We start from the raw sequence: 8,171 nt of genomic DNA, 5'->3' as shown, positions 1-8,171 counted from the left end.
ATCTATCTATCTATCTATCTATCTATCTATCTATCTATCTATCTATCTATCTATCTATCTATCTATCTATCTATCTATCTATCTATCTATCTATCTGGTATCTGTCTGTCTGTCTGTCTGTCTGTCTGTCTGTCTGTCTATCTACCTACCTACCTATGCAAGTGTGAGAGGGATTCTCAACCAGGAGTCATGAGTCCAGGAGAACCCTCAAATTGCTGTCCGGATCCTATAGTAGTATAAATGTTTTTACAAGTGATTTTCCGATTAAAATACATTTCTGTAACCAAGGCTTTTTGTGTGTTTTCAAGTTTCTCTTAAGATAAATATGGTTTGGAGTTGTAAGGTGGACACAACACATATACTGAGCAGCAGCGTCATGTAGTTTGACAATAATGTTCACTGGTGTAAATAAGATCTCCTTCCATGCACCTCAGCCGTTTCTCCGTGTGTATTTTATTTTTGTTTTTGTTTTATCTGTCCCACTTTTCTTCTGAGAGCTGAAGGATTCTTCTTGTATCAGCAGTCTTTTTAAGATGGAGAATGTTAATTTTTGTGTTTTGCCCTCCTAGGGAAGTGTAGGACCGGCAGGATACACTGGACCAGCGGTAAGTGACAAAATCCGTGTCTATTTCTCTCATTAGTAATGGATATTGGCCTGCAAGCTTTGATAAAGCTTTATCACAAATCTTGGGCTTTGCAGAGAAAGAAAATTTAATCCTCCACATCAAACAGATGTTTTGGTGGCTCGATCAACCCAGTGTACGAATCAAACCTTTAAAACCATAAAAACAGGATATAAAATTTGAAAAGAGGCAACGATGATTAAAATGGAATGCTAAAAGTTAATTAAAAGTCAGGCGGGAGGGCTTTCAGGTCTCTAACTAGCCCGGGGTAGGCAACCTTGGCTCTTTTATGACTCGTGGACTTCAACTCCCAGAATTCCTGAGTCAGCATGGCTCATCTTGGAAACCTCTCCCTTTCCCCTCAGCATGGCTGGTTCAGGAATTCTGGGAGTTGAAGTCCACGAGTCATAAGAGAGCCAAGGTTGCCTACCCCTGAACTAGCCCCATAATCATCTCAATTTTCCATGTCTGCATTTTTCTACCCCTTTGCCAAAAGACCTCTATATTTATATTCTGGGAATCTGGAATGTTTGTATCCAGTTGTCTATTTCAGCATAGAGGTAGTCCTTGACTTACGACCACAACTGAGCCCAAGGTTTCCGTTGTTAAGTGAGACAGTTGTTAAGTGAATTTTGCCCCATTTTAAGACCTTCCTTGCCACAGTTGTTACGTGAATCTGTGCAGTTGCTAAGTTAGTAACACAGTTGTTAAGTGAATCTGGCTTCCCCATTGACTTTGCTTGTCAGAAGGTCTCAAAAGGGGATCACATGACCCCGGGACACTGCAACCGTCATAAGTATGAGCCGGTTGCCAAGCGTCTGAATTTTAATCACATGACCATGGGGTAGCTGCAGCAGTCGAAAGTGTGAAAAAGTGACCTAAACGCTTAGTGACTGTTTAGGTCACTAAGCGAATAGTTGAGGATTGCCTGTAAAGCAGACATGTCAAACACAAGACCCGGGGGCCGGATGCTGCCCACAAAGTGGTTTCATGTGGCCCGTGAAGCCATCCTGGAAACAGTGAGGGAATGGCCCCCGCTGCCTTGGCCCTGGCCCAGGCCAGCCGGGAGCCAATGTACAATTTTGTGGTGGCCATCTATGCTAAAACGCATTCAGTCTTAGCTCCACAAGGCCGTCTAGAAACAGCGAGGAACCAGCCCCTGCTGTGTCGGCCCCGCCCTCTGGGTGCATGCTGGGGAGGTGTCACCCTTTGTGAGGAATGAAGAAATGGACCATGCCTTGGCACTTGCCCCGGTCCCACCCCCTTCTGCCAGAGACCCTCAGATCTGTCCCACTCCTGCCCAGGGCCCCACAGGCACCCTTGACGCGAACGATGTAGAGCTGGCCATGCCCACCCAGTAGGCCATATCCACTCCATCCACGCTCACCCAGTAGGCTGCACCCACCCTGGCCACACACACCTGCCCCCCCCGAGGGCAACCGCAATGCTGATGCGGCCCTCAATGAAATTGAGTTTGACACCCCTGCTGTAAAAGAAGAAGAATGGGTGGGAGGAGCGGATTCCCAAACGACCAGCTCTTCTGGAATTGTGCCATTTTAACCATGCATTTTCCTTCTCATTTTCAGGGCAAAGGACCGGCAGGGCCACCGGTAATTTTTTTAATTTTTTTTTAGGAAAAAGAATAAATGTGGATTGAATTAGGGTCCTTCAGACTGAGTCCTGAAGCCATTCTCTGCTGTCCTTAAAGGGCTGCAGTGACCAGACAAAGAATTTGGGGCAGAACAGAGAAATTTGGGGTTCCCTCCACTTCCCTCCAGAATAAACAGTAGCATTTATTTGTCTTCTCTCTTTTAACAGGGACGTTCAGGCACCAGTGGTCTTCCGGGAGGAAACGGTCAGAAAGGCTCACCGGTAAGTTTCCTTCTTTTTCTGGTTCTTGATGTAGCCAGGGCAGAATTTCATAATGGGATAAACTTCCATCTAGGATATTCTTATCATGCAACATATGGAGGCAATTTCATCTCACCCCTTTGCCAGTTGGGGAGTAGCTGAACAACACAGAATGGAGATTTAAGGTCCTTCAGGGTCTGCTTGTGATAGAAGAGAATATTTGTAGCTCAAGGTTGAACTGCAGAGTCCTTGGTGGTCTCTGAGTTGGTTATTTTCTTGCAGACATTTCATTACCCAGTTAGGTAACATCATCAGTGCTAGAAGACAGTGGGGTTTTGCTCTCTGTTTACCTGCAGTTGTTGGTGATAGTGGTTCTTGGTAGTTCTTTTATTAGGCTGTTACAGAAAGGGCAAGCCACTTGTATATAAACAGATAGCAATCCCCATTTCCTTCTAGCATTGATGATGTTACCTAGTTTGGCAATGAGATGTCTGCAAGAAAACAACCAAGCTTAGAGAGCACCAAGGATCCTACTGCTTGTGATTTTCCCAAAGGTTGTCCTCCATTAGAGGCTGGCAGCTGGTTCTTTGGACTAAAGCTGAGACATTTCAGAGTGGCCTTGAACCACAAGATGAGCGGCCTATAAATTTAATAAGTAATAATAATAACTTAATATCCTGGCTTGTAGATTGGCTTGTGTCAGAGCATGCACAGTCTTATTGCGCTGAGATAACCCCAGGAATAAACACAGTAAACAGTGGTCTATATTAAATGGTGGTTTATATTACACTATCTACAATAAGATATACCAGGAACAATATACATACACGTGCTAGTACAGCAGACTCCAACACACAGCAGTTACAGCAGGAAACAGAAGAGAGAACATAGCAGCAGTGCCTTCCCTTTTTATACAAAGGCTCTTAAAGGGACACAGACCCAGCTGGCTCTTAAAGGGACATAGACTCTGCTGAGTCATTCCCATCATTACATCATACATCTCACATTATACAAGCTGGTTAGCTGTTAGATTATTACCTTGACATGTTGTCCTTTAAAAGAGTTGGACTAAGATGACAGCTTTTATTTGCACTTCTGGAAATTGCTACAGGTAGTTCTCCACTTACGTCCATTCATTTAGCGAGTGTTTATCATTACAAAGGCATTGAAAAAAGTGACTTTCAACCAGTTCTCACACTTACAACCATTGCCGCGTCCCCATGGTCATGTGATTGTGATTCAGGCATTTGGCAATTGGCATATATTTACAATAGGTGCGGTGTCCTGGGATCACATGATTGCTATTTGTGGCTTTCCGGTTGACTTCCAACAAGCAAAAAGCTGGCCTGGAAGGTCACAAATCATGATCATGTGATGTCTCACTTAATGACCATGGCTGAAAAGGTCACAAAATCGGATCTGGCCATATAATACCTCACTTAACAACCAGACCACTTAACAATGAATTTTTTTCCCCAGTTCCAATTATGGTCCTACCTGTGCTAAGCCATATGGGAAGGCCTGAAAACCACATTTGCTCAGATATAATAAGTAAAATATAAATAAACACGGATCCCATTCTGCCAGCCAGTAAACTAGGTAAAGATGCTTTTCATAAATGATTGAATATACTGTAAGTTGAAAGTGTCTGCTTCTATTTAGGGACCGTCTGGACTTCCAGGTTTTCCTGGATCACCAGGACCTCCGGGACCACCGGTAAGTTAAGATTTGCTTTAGATCAAGCGTTGCTGAAAGTTGCTACTACAGCTGCCCAGAATATAGGCCTCGTTCTTACCATACCAGGTCTTAAACAGAAGAATTTCCTCCCAGGAATAGAACACTAATCCATAATCAAAAGCCACAATGCACTTCAAGACACATCAGTGTTGCTCAATTAACACTAACGCACTGGTGAATGAAACGTGGCTGATGGCTTCAGAAGTGGCAAGGAGCCTGGCCTGCCGTCTCATTACAAACCATGGTCTATACCAGGGATAGGCAACCTTGGCTCTTTTTTGACTCGTGGACTTCAACTCCCAGAATTCCTGAGCCAGCATGGCTCAGCTTGGAAACCTCTCCCTTTCCTCTCAGCATGGCTGGCTCAGGAATTCTGGGAGTTGAAGTCCACGAGTCATAAAAGAGCCAAGGTTGCCTATCCCTGGTCTAGACCAGTGGTTCTCAACCTGTGGTCTGTGGACCCCCGGAGGGTCACGATCTCATCCCAGTGGGTCGGCAAAAGGCTTGAAGAAATGTTGTGATTTAAATCTAAGCCTTGGGGGTCCGTGGCCACAGTCCGTGGCCACAAAAGGTATTTAAAGGGGGGTCTGTGGTGAAAAAAAGGTTGAGAACCACTGTTCTAGATTGTAAAGAGAGGGAGGGAGGGAGGGCCCATATCAGAACGGAGGGTGGGCTGCTATTTTGATTCATGCATACTTATTATCTGCAGTAACATTCTTGCAATAGACGTACAACCTGGTTACTGAATTAGTGTCTCTTTTTTTTTTTTTTTGCATTCTCGACAATGCTGTACAGGTAGTCCTTGACCTACAACAGTTCACTTAGTGACCGTTTGGAATTACAACGGCACTGAAAAAAAGTGACTTATGACCGTTTTTCACACTCCTGCAGCATCCCCATGGGCACGTGGTCAAAATTCAGGCGCTTGGCAACTGACTCATCTTTATGACCATGTCCGTGTCCCAGGGTCACACGATCCCCTTTGGTGACAACGTCAACAAGGAAGCCAGATTCATTTATAACAACCCTGTGACTAACTTAAAACAACTGCAGTGATTCACTTAACGACTGTGGCAAGAAAGGTCATAAAATGGGGCAAAACTCACTTGACTAATGTCTCACTTAGCGACGGAAATTTTGGGTTGAGTTGTGTGATCGTGAGTCAAGGACTTCCTGTATATCAAACCCTCAGTTGGTTGGGTTTATGCAACCTGGTCAAAAAGAAAGGAAACTAATTTAACCAAGGATAGTATTGTGACAAAGCTTGACTTCGGTTAAGCATACTACATGTGCTTTAACAATGCTGGGTCTCTGTAAGCTATGCTCCATATGTAACATGCTGCATTCTACCTGTTGCAGGGTCTCCCTGGAGTATTCGACCATACTAGAGATCTTCAGGTACGCATTTTTCCACTTTTCAGCTTTCTATGTGAGATCTCATTGAGTTGCATATGCCAAACGTCAAGGTTATTTATTTATTGACATCAAGGTTTCTCAACCTTGGCAACTTGAAGACGTGTGGACTTCAACTCCCAGAATTCTTCAGCCAGCCATGGCTGACTGGTGAATTCTGGGAGTTGAAGTCCACACATCGTGAAGTTGCCAAGGTTGAGAAACACTAATTTAGACATTAGGCAAGGTCTCTTGAAATTAATGTCCTTATTCAAAGGTGCAAAATGGTACCCTATCAATAGAAAAGCTATCTGTAGCTCAGGGTGAACTATATGGGTCCTTGGTGGTCTGTGAGCTTGGTAGTTTTCTCGCAGACATTTCTTTACCAAACTAGGTAACATCATCAGTTCATCATCATCATCAACAACAACAACATGATCATCACTGATAATGTTACTTCACCTTCAGTGTTTGCTTATAAAATGTTTATAAAGTCTGGATTGGATTGGATTGGATTGGATCAGATTGGATTGGATCAGATTGGATTGGCTCAAATGAAATTTGAACTTCATAGAAATTAATTGGCATAGTCATCCAACTGGTATAAGGATTTTCCACTGCCTTTATCTGGGCTATTTGGAAGATAACCGGGAGAGCCAGTTTGGTGGAGTGATTAAGGCAGGGGTCTTCAAACTTGGCCCTTTTATGACTTGTGGACTTCAACTCCCAGAATTCCTCAGCCAGGCACGCTGGCTGAGGATTTCTGGGAGTTGAAGTCCACAAGTCATAAAAGGGCCAAGTTTGAAGACCCCTGGATTAAAGCACCAGGCTAGAAAACAAGAAGCTGTGAATTCAAGTCCCTCCTTAGCCAAGGAAGCCAGCTGGATGACTTGGGCCAGTCACCAGGAGATTGTGAGTTCTAGACCCATCATAGGCATGAAAGCTGCTGAGTGACTTTGGACCAATCACCAGGAAACTGTAAATTCTAGTCCCGCCTTAGGCAAGAAAGCCAGCTGGGTGACTTTGGGCCAATCACCCGGAGATTGTGAGTTCTAGTCTCATTTTAGGAATGAAAGCCGGCTGGGTGACTTTGGGCCCATCACCAGGAGATAGTGAATTCTAGTCCCTTCTTAGACACAAAAGGCAGCTGGGTGACTTCAGGCCAGTCATTCTCTCTCAGCCCAACTCACCTCACAGGGTTGTTGTTATGGGGGACAGAGGAGGAGGAGGAAGGTTAGATATATTCATTGCCTTGAAATTTTGTTTTTGTTTTTAAATAAAGGCAGGATATAAATAATCAAATAAATATGTCTTCAGTTCTCCTGTCTGGGATGAGAGAATTGAAGAAATAACCCATCCAAATACTAATCAGGTCTGACCCTACTTAGCTAGGGATCCCAGACAAAGTCAGCAGTGCACAGCCAGCTACTGTGACATAATGGGAAATCACAATGAATTGTTAACTGGTACTCAAGGAGAAGGGGATCATTTCCTTCTACCTTCCTTTTTTTTTTACTGAAAAAAATATATTACAGAAGTTGGGCAGTGATTCTCTTCTTTCTTTTCTGCCTGAAAATAAAATATGGTATTCTTAGTACAAATACTAATGTTTTGGAAAGGAACGTCGCTAGGAAAAATTCAGCAAGGAAATATAAATGCATCTCATTTTAAAGCCCTGTAGGTTGTAGATTGGCTCACTGGAAATCCAAAAACTCATAATCCAGCAGGAATAAAACTAAATGAAATCTACAGTAATCCAATTATCTTGATTGCCTTGTGACTGAATTACTACAGGTAGTCCTCACTTACCGACCGTTCGTTCAGTGATGGTTTGAAATAACCAGAACGCTGAAAAAGGAGATTTATAGCTGATCCTTTAACTTAACATCACTCTTAATGATCCCAAGTGATTCACTTAATGGCTACAGCCAGAATTAAGTCAGCAACGGTCAAATGATGTTTCACTTAACAATCGTATTCCTTAGTAATGGATCTGCTAGTCCCAATTGAGATCAGTAAGTGAGCACTACCCACTGATAAAATGTGTAAATCTTGTGGATCGTTTTATAACCATGGTATTAATTTCCGGTTTGTTTGGAATACAGTGTCCATCGCTCTGCCCACCGGGCCTTCCAGGACCACCGGGAATACCCGGATTCAAGGTACGGAATACTTTGTAATTGAAGTGAGGATTATCTGAAATATATTTTCTATCTGGGAAATCTTTATCAGGTTTTAGCGGGTCAATAGGAGGAGTCTGTGTGTCAGTCCCGCCTCAGCTTGAACTTTTAAGTAAGAGCGATCCTCAACTCAGTTTGTTGAGAAAGATATAGTTTACTAAAGGTCAGGTGGAAAACAGCAAAGCCAAGTCAGAAGTAAAGTTCACACACCAAAATTCTAGATATAATTTTTCCCCTCTTGGTCACATCCCATTGCTGGTCCCCCCCCCCATCGTCCAATCAATTTCAAAGATGATGTGTTTGAAATGGACACTCTGAATGTAAGCTGTCCTGCAGCTGCATTCTTCTCCCAGGGAAATGACCTTGAAGTGCTTCCCCTGAGGGGCAT

General features: G+C 43.4%; 1 long non-coding RNA gene across 1 annotated transcript; it reads left to right on the top strand.

Annotated features, from left to right (window-relative positions):
• Positions 1 to 2,456: 2,456 nt before the first annotated feature.
• LOC107298024 lies at positions 2,457 to 7,763 on the top strand. The gene is made up of 4 exons (XR_001549144.2): positions 2,457 to 2,495; positions 4,137 to 4,190; positions 5,571 to 5,609; positions 7,709 to 7,763. It is a non-coding gene; the product is annotated as an uncharacterized LOC107298024 (long non-coding RNA).
• Positions 7,764 to 8,171: the final 408 nt, after the last annotated feature.

The sequence above is a fragment of the Protobothrops mucrosquamatus genome, unplaced genomic scaffold (assembly GCF_001527695.2).
Source record: "Protobothrops mucrosquamatus isolate PMUCROS unplaced genomic scaffold, P.Mucros_1.0 scaffold3664, whole genome shotgun sequence".
Classification (NCBI taxonomy): domain Eukaryota; kingdom Metazoa; phylum Chordata; class Lepidosauria; order Squamata; family Viperidae; genus Protobothrops; species Protobothrops mucrosquamatus.
This window is presented reverse-complemented; position numbering and strand designations above follow the sequence as displayed.